The following is a 15,439-nucleotide window of genomic DNA, read 5'->3' as shown; positions in this document are numbered from 1 at the left end:
CCTTTAGTTGTCAAACAGAGAAATGATACTCTCCAACTGGTTGTATTTGTTTTGTTATCCATTAGCCAGGAAAGGTTGGAAGGCATTGCTGAACGCCTGCAATTGGTTGCTCTCCTGCAGACATATTTACAAGTGACAGCTTGATTTACTAGTAATTGTGTCTCTTTAATGAACTATAGGAACATTATTCTGGGGTGGGGGGAGGCAGAGACCTTGGGAGGCAGAGACCATGCAGTTTCGTTTTTGCTTATATCCCAGCCCTGCGACCCCACTCTTGTTTCCCTGATCTAGATAAGAGTCAAAAGCCTTGAACTAACACTCTCATATTTATCCTAGTTAACACCTTAAATAAAAAATGTGGGGTGGACTTGGGGGGATAGCAGTGGAAAAGGCCCATTCCATCCCAACAAAGGAGGAAGGAAGCACCTACCTCGCCAGCCCAAGCAAGAGGTACCTGACCATGGTGGGCAGCCAGACACACCCATCCCTTGCAAGGCCAGTTGGGCTGCTTGGGCATATCCTGTCCCTCATTTTAGTGAAGCACCAGTAAGCACATTCCATCACTCACTACAGAAAGGCTGGGCTGAGAGGGCACATCCTTTGCCACGGTGAGCCCTCCTTTCCTGTGCCTGCAGCTTGTACCCACCCCTCTCTTTTAAATGGGGGGGGGATGGCTCTCCAGGTGACTCTCCCCAGTAGCTTTAATGACCAGTCTGCCTCTGGTTTAATCCAGTTTGTAGAAGCCAAGTTGGCTAAGTAGGAGGCATATGAAAGAACTCAAACATGCACTATTTCTTTTAATCCTACTCTTCCTGTAAGAAGTATAGAGAGTAATGGTGCCACATCTCCTGCTTTTCTTTATATACATACTGAGCAACAACATGGCACAGCACTGGAATGAATTCCTTTTTTTCAGCAGGCAGGTTCAGACTTACACAAGGTCTTTCTGGCCTTCTCCCTCTCCTCCTCACCCTTTCTGTTCTCAGTCAGCCCTTCCAATAAGTTCCAGTACCCTGCACATGTATTTGTTGCCCTCGTTCTCACTCCTTGAGAAAGCTGCTCTTCTATAAGTGGACACAGTTCCATCCTACAAGCACTATAGAGGAGTATTAAAGATCCAATGTGATTGGAGGGGTGATCGGATTGGGCTGTGCCAAGCGAGAAGAGAACCAGGCAACAAGGGAGAGCTTTTGTAGAGCTGGAAAGAGAGAGGTCTCTGACCCCATCTGTACTAGTCTGTAACTTGGTTCAGTACAACTGGATTTTGACATGTTTCCTCTCTCCATTTTTTCTGGATTACTGACCACAATCCTGGCATTGTCAGTGATAATGTCACAACCCTGGCTCTTCTTCTTACCATGTAACTGATGCCATGTAGCTATGCCAAATGACTTAGTGTCACATACTTGCAGCAAAGTGGGTCCTTTGAAGTTGCCTGAGAAATGAAGACAGGTCCTTGGTTAGGAAATGTTCAAGACCAGTACTCCAAGGAGTGCAGGCCAACGTGTATGGTTCTTCAGTTTTACAAAGTTTTATTAGTTTCAGAAAAGTAGGGGTAGGGAATAGAGAGGATAGAAAACAAAATACTTATTAATCCTATTCTGAATAAAAATACTTTTAAAGAATACAAGCTTACGTCTGTAATACTTTCCTAAAATACACAAATTGTCACATAGTATTATCTCTAAGCTAAAAATTATCAACATTTTAATATTTTATATTATGAATCTTTTTGTTAAGATATCTATTAGTTTTGACAATTCCAGTAAAGGCAATCTTGTAATACAAAATACAGGGAAAAAGGAGATATAAGTTCACACCAAAGAATCTTAAGAGTCTTGAGTATTTAGCCAGGCATAAAATTTCATCCAATATTTTCTTGCTTCTTCCTTAGACTTCCCAGCCAACAGCTGAGACAAAAAGTCCAGCTCTGCTATTTCCAGAATTTTTCCCACCAAGTCCGTTCTCATGGGGATTTCCTGAGATTTCCATTTCTGCATCAAGAGAATCCTAGCTGCTATATTGAAATGTTTCAACAAATGCCTCAGTTCTCTGGAATAGTCCTCAGGGAATATATTCAATAAAAACAATTCTGGTCTGAATTGAATCTGTGTCTTCAGAATCTTCTGTAGTAGTTCATGAACCATTTTCCAATAGTTCGTCACCATCTCACATGTCCTCCACATATGATAAAAGGAACCAACCTGTTTAGTACATTTCCAACATTTGTTAGACATATTAGTATAGATCTTACACAATTTCTGCAGAGTCAAGTACCATCTATAAAACATCATACAATTTTTTTTTAAGTTACTGACATAGTTAATTTAACATTGAACTTCCACAATCTCTCCCATTCTTCTAATGTGATATTGTGACCAAAATTTTTCGCCCATTGAACCATACAGTCTTTTACAACCTTGTCTTGTGTCTTCATCTGTAGTAGATATGCTATAATTTAGAGATTAGCTTTTCCTGTGAACCTAAAAGTATTTTATCAAATGGGTATTTTTCTGTATTAAAACCTGTCATCTTGTCTTTGGCATACCTAGATTCAACTTGCATTCTCAACCACCAGTTCATTTTAATATCCATATTTTCCAACTCCTCTCTAGTTTTCAGCTGATTATCTTTTCCCAACAAGTCATCATATCTATAACTCTGATTTATTTTTTAAAAGATTTGGATGAGTAAATGTTTCCACTGGAGAGACCCATCTTGGAATTTTTTGATACATTCTGATTTTTAGCCATGGCCACGTATGATACAAGGATTTCCGAAACCAATGATTCTTAAAATAGGAATGGCCTTCAAGTCTTTGATACTATAGATATGCATGCCACCCCATAGTGAGACCATGTCCCTCTAACAACAGTCATCTCTTGTCATTCAGTAATATCCAGTCTCTTACCCACAAAAGCACAGAAGCTTTGTAATACAATTGCCAGTCTGGAAGGCCCATACCTGCTCTTAATTTGGAATCTTGCACTGTCTTTAGTTTGATTCTAGGTTTTCTGCCTTGCCAAACATATTTGGAGACCATCTTATTCAATTCTTGAAAAAATCCACTATTTAAAAATATTGGAATAGTTTGAAACAAAAATAATAGCCTTGGAAGGATATTCATCTTTATTAAGGCTATTCTTCCCATTAGGAATAAGTTTAAGTCATGCCATTTTTCCAAATCTTTTTTAATTTCTTTAAGTAGTTTGTCATAATTGTCTATTTTTTAATTACTGCACTTATTTGAAATAAGCACACCTAGGTATTTGATTCTTTTCTCATACAAATATCCTGATTTTTGCTGAAGAAATTGGATTTGTTCCATCGTCATATTCTTTGTCAGAAATTTTTGTTTTGTGGTAATTGATCTTCAATCCTGCCCAGTGGCTAAATTGTGTGATCTTGTTTATAAGACAGTCTATTAAATTTATTGGTTGCTCTAGTATAAAAACTAGGTCGTCTGCAAAGGGTCTCAGTTTGTATTGTTCACCTTTTATCACTGCTCCCTTGATACTTGTATCTTCCCTTATTTGGTTATTCAGTATCTCTAGAGATAGAATAAAAAGTAGTGGTGACAGTGGACAGCCTTGTCTTGCACCTTTTTGAATATTAATTGCATCTGTTAGTTTGCCATTCACTGTCACCCTTGCTCTTTGAAGAGAATATATTGCTTCTACTGCTCTCAAAAAAATACCTTTCAATTGTAAATTGCCAACGAACATTATCGAAGGCCTTCTCAGCATCCAAGCAAATTAGAGCCAATTGTTTCTCTGGATGGGTTTCATAATATTCCAAAATATTACGAACTGTTCTAACATTATCTTTCAGGTAGCTTCTAGGAAGGAACCCTGCCTGATCATGATGTATTGTAGACTGTAAAACTTTATTCAAACGTTGTGCTAATATTGCGGCAAAAATTTTATAATTCACATTTAAAAGGGAAATTGGACGATAATTTTTGATGTCTTTCAAATCAGTATCTTTTTTTGGGATCAAGGATATTGTAGCTTCTTGCCATTAATCTGGTACTTGGCCTTCATTTTCAATGAGATACTTAAATGGTAATAATAAAGACTCCTCATAGGCTTTATAGAATTCAGCAGGCAGGCCATCTGGACCGAGGGCTTTGCCATTCTTTTGGGATGCCATTACATCTTCAAGTTCTCTTATTGTTATTGATTCATTTAAATTTTTTTGCTGTTTCTCTGTAACTTTACTAAGATTGTTTTGGTTAATATAATCTTCTAGATCTATTTTATGAACTTGCTTATCTTCATATAATTTTTTGTAGAACTGTTCCACGATTTGACATATCTCTTGTTTTTGAGCTTTCTCTTTATTATTCTCATCTTTCAGGATCGAAATTATTCTTTTGACCTTTTCTTTTCTCATCCTATAAGCCAACCACCTTCCAGGCTTGTTAGCATGTTAAAAAAAAATTGTCTAGCATACCTCAGCTTTATCTCCGTATCCTCCATAAGTAACAAATTCAATTGGTGTTGTATTTCTTTCACCTTATTTTGGAAATCATGTTTTGTTGGTTGTTTTTTAAGATTCTTTTCAGCTTCTCCAGCTTGAGACATTAGTTTTTGAAAATTTTCAGTTCTTTCTTTCTTTTTCTTGATATAATATCTAATTGCAAGGCCCCTGAAATAAGCTTTAGCAATGTCCCAAACTACTTGCATCTTTACGTCTTGTGTTATGTTCTGTTTAAAAAAGGATTCCATTTCAACCTTAGATTCTTTAAGAAAATATTTATCTTTCAAAATTGAGATATTTAACCTCCATGATCTTCTCATTCATGTACCTTTGAATTTTATCATTACAAGACTATGGTCTGAAATAACTCTTGTTTGAATTTCTGTCTCAACTAGATCTTTGATCAAATTTGTGGAAAGCCACCACATATCGATTCTTGACCATGTTTGGTGGCTAGAAGAATAGTAGGTGAAATCTTTAGAATTTGGATATCTTGTTCTCCGTACATCAACCAAATCCAATTCTTCTGCTAATTCCAAAAACTTATTGGCAATTGGATACTTTTACTTTTAGTCTGTTTATGCATTCTTTTGTCCAGTTGTCTGTCAGAAACTGCATTAAAATCTTCTATTAGACAATATTCTACATATTCCAAATTTGATAATTTAAGATGCAAGTCTTGAAAGAATTTCTCTTGTTGGTCATTTGGAGCATAGATATTTGCCAATAAAAATTTTTTATTGTCCACTGTAATTTCCGCTAATAGAATTCTTCCATCTTCAGAGGCATACTGCAGTTGTGGGTTAAACTTGTCCTTAATATATATTGCCACTCCCCTTTTCTTCTTATTCATATCTGTTGCTGCAAATAAGTTACCAAGTTTTTTATTTTTCAAAAGATGTTGAACTTTAGCTAAAATATGGGTTTCTTGCAAACGAATTATATCTGTTTCCATTTTTGTCAAATATCTAAAAGTCTTCCTCCTTTTGGCAGGAGAGTTAATCCATTCACATTAATAGAAACTATTGAGGCCATTATGGGTTTTGTTTATCACCATCTTTATCTTTTTTGGTCTGCTGTCTTGTCGGATATCTCCATGGTTCATTTGGATTCTCTTCACCAGAACTTTCTTCCTCTTCATCATCATCCTTCTTTTCCTTGCCTTCTTTTTCCTTCACTCTATCCAGAAAATTCTGAGCTTTGAAGATGGGATTTATCCTGTACCTGTTCTCCTGGTAAGTAAAAAGAAGTCCTTCCAGCATTAACCACATGTAGGGTATTTCTCTTCTTCTCAGAAAATTTGTTAATGCATGGTATTCTCTCCTCTTTTGTCTCACTGGCCAAGGTACCTCTCTTAGAATTTTCATCATATTTCCAGCTATCATCATAGGTTTATCTCTTGCTTGCTTCACAATGTCATCTCTGATCCTCTTTCTTGTAAGCTTCAAGTGGACTTCACTGGGTAATTTGTTTCGTCTTGTATAACTTGATGGCACCCATCTAACTTGATCAAACTTTTCTTCCATCCTTTGAGAAGTCACCTGTAAGATTTCAGCCAAGGCTTCACTTAATATTTTCTGTAAGTCTTCAGTTTTCTCTTCTGGTATGTTTTGAAACCTCAACATATAGGCAGCTTTATCGACTTCCAGCTGCAAAAGTCTAGAATCATGTATATTCTGTTCTTTTTCTTGTTGTTCCACCTTTTGCGTATTATCTGTCACCTGGCCATCTAGAACTTTTAAGGCTTTATTAGTCTCAGTTGTCTGTCTGCTGTTTTCCAAAAGCTCTTGTTTAATATCAGCCATCTGTTCACCAATATTGTCTACTTTACTAGTCAACTGTGGTATAGCAGTCAGTAGAGTGCTTTGCATTTCTTTCATATCTCCCTGCATATCTCCCTGCATAGTCGTAAATTTCCCTAGCCCATATGGAGCGCTAGGTGAGGGTGTTGGTGGCTTTCCTCGATTTTCTTTTTTTTTTTTTTTGATGTGTCTTTAAAACCAATCACAGCTTTATTTTCCATTCTTATTAGAGTAAGTACACTCACAGCCACCAAATCTAAATATGCCTTTTCAGAGTTTGTTTTGGAACTCTATGTTCCTGTTTATAACAGATAAACTAATCTCCACCAAGCAATGCCGTTATTATGAAATAGTTTAAACAAGAAAACAACCTTCTAGCTTCTATCAACAATTTGTCATAGCCAAAACAATAGTAGGAATAATAATAAACCAAAAACTTTTTAGCAAAATATGCTTAGTAGTACATAGGCAAAACAATTCAGTTCACAACAACAGAAACAATTCACTATAACAAGTCCTCTAGCAATGATGGTTCAATTAAAATCCAAGTCACTACAGAGTCTTTCAACTACTTCAAGGTGTAAATTTGTAATCCAGGGCTGAATGCCCTATTTATAATCCAAGAGTGAGATCAAAAGTTAAAAATTAAACAAATAATCCAAGAAAAAAATGAAACCAGGTACTCCCAAAGAGAAAAGCAGAAAGTAATAACAATTAAGGAAAAAATTCCAAATTTGATAATCCAAGAGAGAAAAAGTGAGAAAAAAAAGCAGGAATCCAAAGCCAAAAATATTTAAACCATATCAAAAAATATTCCAACCAAAGGTAAAAAGAAGAAGAAGAAGAAATATGAAATTAAAGGGTTATGTCCATAACATCCAACAACAAGGAATAAGAATCCACTTTGGAAATTTGCACAGATGTCCTTCCAACCCAAAATCCTGTTATGTCTTATAGGTAAGTATAAAATACCCACCAGCATTTAAAAGTCAAGTTAGAGCTCTTATAAATTCATTCAGACCACTTCAATCTAAGCTTCAAAATACTTTTAAGCCAGCTGTCCTTCACATCCATATATACTTGCAAACAACTTTCCCAAAGTCCAAAACTTTTCCCCCAGAGAGGGGTTTAAAACAAACTAAATTCAGCCATCAAGTCTCTTCTACAACTAAAAATTGGTTTGGTTCTCCTCATGCAGGTATTGTAGATGTCACCAAGGTAGGCAGAAACTTTTAGAAGCCTTGAAAAAGGAGAGAGAGTTTCTCCCCCCCACCACCACTTCTTAGTCTTTTGCCTCCACTTAAATTCCGCTTCGGCCCTGATTCTCCATTTCCCTGCTTGTCGAGGATAATCAATAATATAAAGAAAGAACACTTACAATGGTAATGATGAAGATGCAGCTTGTCTTAATATTACAGAGTTGTTTAAATCCAGAAGAGAGAAAGAAAAGGGAAAAGCCAGCAGTCGACCCTCATGCCATTTAAAAATGGCGATCGGAGCAATGAGGCTAGAAGCAAGCGGGATCGGGGGGCAGCCGCCTCCACTGACACCCTCGTTCTACCACTGGAGTTCCCTGACTTCTGGGACCCCTCATGGGCCCCAGAGTCAAGTCACCCCTTGTGGGTGACCCCCTCAGTCAGTCCGATTTAGAAGCGGCTCTGGACGCACCAGTCTGAGCCACTCCTAATTGCACGTCGCTGAAACTGGAAGTCCAACATGTATGGTTCTTGCATCTTCCACTCATAGTGCAAAATGATGCAGAGTTACTCTTGTCCAAACCCATTAAATCAAACAGATTTAACCTGGGGTAACTCCAGGGCTTTTTTTGTAGAAAAAGCCCAACAGGGACTCATTTGCATATTAGGTCACATGCCCTGATGCCAAACCAGCCAGAGCTGCGTTCCTGTTCAAAAAAAGCCCTGGGTACCTCTGTATACCCGCTCATGGATTGCTGCCATGTCGTGGCGAGAGGGCTTGCGTGGTTCAGTAAGACTGTGGGCTATCCCATGCAGGGACAGGCCACAGCTGAGACGGACACCCAAGACGGACAGGCCACAGCTGAGAACCCAGACTAAATATGATCCACTGGAGAAGGAAATGGCAAACCACTCCAGTATCCTTGCCAAGAAAACCCCATGAACAGTAACAAAAGGCTAAAAGATATGGCGCTGGAAGATGAGCCCCTCAGGTCAGAAGGTGCTCAATATTTATTTATTTATTTATTTATTTGACTTCTATCCTGCCCTCCCTGCTGAGGCAGGCTCGGGGCGGCTAACATTCAAGGTCATAAAAACCAATATTACTATAAACCAAGCATAAAAATAAGAATACATCATAGATAAAATATATAAAACATATAGTAAAACAATGTCATGTGCTATTTCAATCTAGTAACAGAATATATTGAAGTTTTGGTTGATACTGGCTGCCCTGTTAATATGATACTGGGGAAGAGCGGAGAGCAAGTGCAAGTAACCACAGAAAGAGTGAAGCGGCTGGGCCAAGTCCGAAAGGATACTCAGCTGTGAATGTGTCTGATGGTGAAAGGAAAGTCAGATGCTGCAAAAAACAATACTGCATAGGAATGTGGAATGTAAGATCTATGAATCAAGGTAAGGTGCATGTGGTCAAACAAGAGATGGCAAGAGTCCCGCAGAAGAAATGGTGTGGTCTTTATTAACAAGAGAGTGAGGAAGGCAGTAATGGGATACAATCTCAAAAATGACAGAATGATCTCAGTCCGTATCCAAGGCAAACCATTCAATATCATAGTAATCCAAATCTATGCCCCAACCACTGATGCAGAAGAGGCTGAAGTAGATCAGTTCTATGAAGATCTAAAATATCTTCTAGAACTAACATAAAAAAAGATGTCCTCGTCATCATAGGGAATTGGAATGCCAAAGTAGGAAGTCAAAAGGTAACCGGAACAACTGACAAGATTGGCCTTGGAGAACAAAATGAAGCTGGGCAAAGACTAATAGAGTTTTGTCAAGAGAACAAGCTGGTCATAGCAAACACCCTCTTCCAACAACCTAAAAGGCAACTCTACATATGGACATCACCTGATGGGCAACACAGAAATCAGATTGATTATATACTCTGCAGTCAAAGATGGAGAAGCTCCTTACAGTCAGCAAAAACAAGACCTGGAGCTGATCGCTACTCATTGCAAAATTCAGGCTTAAACTGAAGAAAACTGGGGAAGCCTTCAGGCCATTCAGGTTTGACCTTGATCACATCCCTTATGTATACAGTGGAGGTGAAGAATAGGTTTAAGGAACTAGAGTTGATGGACAGAGTGCCTGAAGAACTATGGACGGAGGTTCGTGACGTTGTACAAAAGGCAGCAATCAGTACCATCCCAAAGAAAAAGAAATGCAAGAAAGTAAAGTGGCTGTCTGATGAGACTTTACAAATAGTTGAGGAAAGAAAGAAAGCAAAAGGCAAAGGTGAAAAGGGAAGATTCACCCAACTGAATGTGGATTTCCAGAAAACAGCAAGGAGAGATAAGGAGACCTTCCTGAAGGAACAATGCAAAGCAATAGAGGAAAATAATAGAATGGGAAGGACAAGAGATCTCTTCAAGAAAATTGGAGAAATCAAGGGAACATTTCATGCAAAGATGGTCATGATAAAGGACAAAACCAGTAGGGACCTAACAGAAGCAGAAGAGATCAGGAAGAGGTGGCAAGAAAACACAGAAGAATTATACAAGAAGGATCTTAATGTCCTTGACAACCATGACAGTGAAATCGCTGACCTCAAGCCAGACATCCTGGAGTGTGAAGTCAAATGGGACTTAGAAAGCATTACTAACAACAAAGCGAGCGGAGATGACGGTATCCCAGTTGAGCTACTCCAAGTCCTAAAAGACGATGCTGTTAGTTATGCACACATTATGTCAGCAAATTTGGAAAATACAACGGTGGCCACAGGATTGGAAAAGGTCAGTTTATATTCCAGTCCCAAAGAAGGGTAATGCCAAGGAATGCTCAAACTATTGCACCATTGCACTCATTTCACCTGCCAGCAAGGTCACTTTGCAGAAAAATAGGTGGTGGAGCTCATCCAGGGATTGTTATGCAGCTGCACCTACTATTCAATGGACAAGGCAAGGAAGAGGAGGGGGAACCCTCAGGAAGGTTCAGGAGCTGTGCTCCTGTGAGGTCTTGCTGAATCCGAGGCCTGGTCATGTTAAAGATCCTACAAGCTAGGCTTCAGGAGTATGTAGATTGGGAACTACCAAAAGTTCAAGCTAGGTTTCAGAGAGGTAGAGGAACTAGAAATCAAATTGCCAACATTCGCTGGATTATGGAGATAGCACGGGAGTATCAGAAAAACATCTATTTCTGCTTCACTGACTATGCTAAAGCCTTTGATTGTGTGGATCACAACAAACTGTGGCAAGTCCTTAAAGAGATGGGAGTACCAGCCACCTCACATGTCTCCTGATAAACCTGCATCAGCAACTGTCAGAACGGGATATGGAACAACTGATTGGTTTAGAATAGGAAAAGGAGTTCAACGATGTATATTGTCACCCTGCTTATTTAATTTATATGCAGAGTACATCATGCGGAAAGCCAGCCTAGATGAAGCACAAGCTGGAATTAAGATTGCCGGGAAAAACATCAACAACCTCAGATATGCAGATGACACAACTCTAATGGCAGAAAGTGAGGAGAACCTAAAGAACTTCTTGTTGAGGGTGAAAGAGGAGAGCACAAAAGTAGGCTTGAAACGCAACATCAAAAAAACTTAAGATCATGGCATCTGGCCCCATCACATCTTGGCAAATAGAAAGGGAAGACATGGAAGTAGTGGCAGACATCACATTTCTGGGATCCAAGATCACTGCAGATGGTGACTGTAGCCATGAAATTAAAAGACATTTGCTCCTTGGGAGGAGAGCTATGGTGAACCTAGGCAGTATAATAAAAAGTAGAGATATCACCCTGCCAACAAAAGTCCGTATGGTATTCCCAGTAGTAATGTATGGCTGTGAGAGTTGAACCATAAGGAAGGCCAAGAGCAGAAGAATAGATGCTTTCGAGCTGTGGTGCTGGAGAAGACTCTTGAGAGTCCCTTGGACTGCAAAAAGATCAAATCAGTCAGTCCTAAGGGAAATCAACCCAGACTGTTCCCTGGAAGGTCAGATGCTGAAGCTGAAGAGCAAATACTTTGACCACCAAATGAGAAGGAAGCACTCACTGGAGAAGATCCTGATGCTGGGAAAGACAGAAGGAAGAAGGGGACGGCAAAAGATGAGATGGCTGGACAGTGTTACTGATGTAACAAACACGAATTTGAGCAGGCTTTGGAGGATGGTGGAAGACAAGCGGGCCTGGTGTGACTTTGTCCATGGAGTCCATGCGATGGTCATTTCCAGATTAGACTACTGTAACTCACTCTTCGCCGGCCTCCCCTTGGGACTGATCTGGAAACTCCAACAGGTCCAGAATGCGGCAGTGTGAATCCTGTTGGGAATGCCACGGACGACACATGTACAACCTGTGCTGTGCCAGCTACACTGCCTTCCAGTTGAGTATGGGGTCAGGTTCAAGGTTTTAGTATTGACCTTTAAGGCCTTGAGCGGTCTGGGACCAATGTATCGAAGACCGTCATCTCCTTTATGTCCTTGTTAGGGTGTTGCGCTCTGTTGGTAACAACTTGCTGGTAATCCCCAGCCCCAAAGAAGCTTGACTGCCCTCAACTAGGGCCAGTCCGAGTCTCAGTCCCAGCTCCTACCTGGTGGAACTCTCTGCCAGACAATGTCTGGGCCCTGTGGGATCTTCTACAATTCCCCAAGAGCTGTAAGGCAGAGATGTTCCACCAAGCTTTTGATAGAGGTTTTTGACAGAGGACAGTAATAGTTGGTTGTCTATCCTCTTGGACACTTCTGACCAAAAGTGTTCCTCCCTCTCCTCCCCCCTCCCCCCCCGTATGCTCCAATAGTCTGAAGAAAATGAACATAACTATCAAAACACCATTGGGGGTTGGTACTTTTATTGTTATTGTTTTACTATATTAAATTGAATATTGTCTTACTTATGTATTTTTATCAGATGTACATCACCCAGAGCCTGGCCTTAGGCAGGAAGGAGGAGGAGGAGGAGGAGGAGGAGGAGGAAGAAGAAGAAGAAGAAGAAGAAGAAGAAGAAGAAGAAGAAGAAGAAGAAGAAGAAGAAGAAGAAGAAGAAGGAGAAGGAGAAGGAGAAGGAGAAGGAGAAGGAGAAGGAGAAGGAGAAGGAGAAGGAGGAGAAGGAGGAGAAGAAGGAGAAGGAGAAGGAGAAGGAGAAGGAGAAGGAGAAGGAGAAGAAGAAGAAGAAGAAGAAGAAGAAGAAGAAGAAGAAGAAGAAGAAGAAGAAGAAGAAGAAGAAGAAGAAGAAGAAGAAGAAGAAGAAGAAGAAGAAGAAGAAGAAGAAGAAGAAGAAGAAGAAGAAGAAGAAGAAGAAGAAAGGTCATACTACATTGGATTCATGCTGGGAGGAATTTGAACTCAGGTCTCCCTACTCCTGTTTCAGTATTCTCCAACCAGCACACCACATTGACTTTCTACACACAATATTGTACTTTAAAGGTAATATTTATTTTAAATAGAAAGATTAAGAGTAAATACTCTAAAATCAATGCCATAAAATACAAAGTATTTGATTATAACTCAGAATTTATACAACATTAAAAGGTACAAAGCAGAAAACATCTAAAATAGTAAGAGGTGTTAAAAAAAAAACCCCAAAAGATACAGTCTTCTCTAGCTGGTTAGAGTGCTGGGTCAGACAAAGGTCTCAATGCTTACTTAACTCCTAGGCAGGCTTTATTTGAGTCATTTCAAACTGGAGCTGGTAACAAAAAGGTCTGGAAGAAATAGAAGTCAAGTTGTATCCATGCCTAGCTAACACCAGCACAAGAATACTTAACATATAAGAGCTGCAGATAATAGAATCAAGTATTTAAATCTTCCTACAAGATCCAAAAGCCAGCCAGAAAGAATTGGCAGAAAAGACTTTAGAGACAATGATAGCGGCTTGAAAAATTAGTCAATCACAAAGTGTATGTGAAATGATTTTCATAACTTGATGTAAAGTATGGCAATGATTACCTCACCTCACACATTTATTTACCAGGATAAACTGTAAATCAAGCATGTGCACATTCCTCAGTAAATAGGCTGCTGGAAAGGGTAGGTTTTAAGCTGCAGACCAGTCTAGTAAGTGAGCCAAACCTTAAAATTCAGCCAACGGAAGCAAGTTTAGTGATGGGGCAGGATAAGACCTCTGACAAAGAATTTTCAACTTTGATGAAACTCTGATGAAACTTTGATTCCTGAGATTCTTTAAAACATTTAAAGCATTTTAATATTTAAACTGGTGTGACACCATGACTATATTCCTAAAACCTGCTGCTTTATTCTCGTTTATTTCCACCATGAACATTTTCAGACTCTACAAGTATAAAACAGAAATACTGGGCTGGGAACACTAGTGTTGGTAAAAGCCTCCTGCACTGCAGACTATATAACTTCCGCAAGCCAAATGACATGCAATGGAGCTTATAAGGATGCCAACCTCAAGGTGTAACCTGAAAACCTCCCAGAATTACATGTGACATCAGAACTGTTTCCTCAGTGGCGTGCTGTTCAACTCTTCCCACTCATGATTCCACCACCCTACTCTCACCGTCATTGTCCTCTGTTGCAGTCTGAACTCTCTGCTCACGATCTGAGTTTGATCCCAGTGGAAGCTGGTTTCAGGTAGCCAGCTCAGGTTGACTCAGCCTTCCATCCTTCCGAGGTCGGTAAAATGAGTACCCAGCTTGCTGGGGGGAAAGTGTAGATGACTGGGGAAGGCAATGGCAAACCACCCCGTAAAAAGCCTGCCGTGAAAACGTTGTGAAAGCAATGTCACCCCAGAGTCGAAAATGACTGGTGCTTGCACAGGGGACTATCTTTACCTTTACCTTTAGTTTCTTGGTTTGGGCCACCAGGTGTCAGAGCTGCTGCAGAAATCAAGAGTGGAGGAAAGAACCTACTTGGACAAAGCCAGCAGAGTGTCATGCTGAAGAAGTAAATCCTGTAGTTTTTGTCAGCTTTTCACTGTCACTCCAGGATGACAATTTAAAATAAACTAACAAGGCAAACTGTTCATCTAAGCCAAGAGGTTCTCCAGACAGAGCTATCTCCGTTTAGTTCCCATAGCAATGCTTAGAGAGGAAACATACTTGGCCAGGCTATGAATGATACAAAAAAAGTGTTGACAATATTTCTAACATATGCTGCCAATTAAGCATTTTTTGGGTCTCTGGCACAGAAGGAAGAACTTTGTACTAAGGAAGATGGCAGAAATTACAAGATTTTATTCCTAGTGTTTACCCTGAACAGGAACCTTGAAACTTTGTGAGGTCTGATCTTTTGCCTGTTAAAAGACTTTAAACTATTCCATCTGGATGCCAGATACTACCAAAACAGCTAATATAGTCCTAGAGTTGGAACCATGCTTGATGGTGGTGGAAAGTGTCATCAAGTCACAGGTGATTTAAGGTGACCCCAGAGAGTTTTCAAGGCACAAGATATTTAGAGGTGGTTTTTCATTGCCTACCTCTGTGCAGTGACCCCGGATTTATTTCGTGGTCTCCCATCCAAACACTAAAGGTCTACCCTGAGAAAGCAGCTAACAATAAACAACAGAACTTATGACAATCCTGATGCTGAGTGACTAAAATTTTTCACATTCTTCTGCTGGGGCCCTGTGTTTCTTCTTTTCTCTATTGTCACTTTCATTTGCTTCTTAAATGCCCTAAAGGACTCAAAGCCAGTCTTGTTAATTTTGACTGGCCGTCTATCAGGCTGTTTATCAGGAATCACAATGCCTGTAATAGCATACATCACTAATACCATACATTGGTAGCACATAGCTTGAGTATATCCACTCCAAGATGGTCAGTATCTTGAGACAGCAATCCTCTAGACATCTGGTCAGCTCAGTAGGCATCGCTCAAATTGTTTCCAATTATTCCATTCCCTGAAAGGAATGCCTTTCTTAGGCCAGAGCCAACCTGTAGTAGAACTGCTCTCTTCATCTTATCCTAGCTGCATCTGGCCCTTCTGACAAGAGGGAAGTGTGATTGAAAGAGACATCTGTTGGCTTCCTGTT

The sequence above is a fragment of the Heteronotia binoei genome, chromosome 21 (genome assembly GCF_032191835.1).
Source record: "Heteronotia binoei isolate CCM8104 ecotype False Entrance Well chromosome 21, APGP_CSIRO_Hbin_v1, whole genome shotgun sequence".
Lineage (NCBI taxonomy): Eukaryota > Metazoa > Chordata > Lepidosauria > Squamata > Gekkonidae > Heteronotia > Heteronotia binoei.
The sequence above is the reverse complement of the archived record's forward strand: the minus strand, read 5'-3'. Positions refer to the sequence as shown.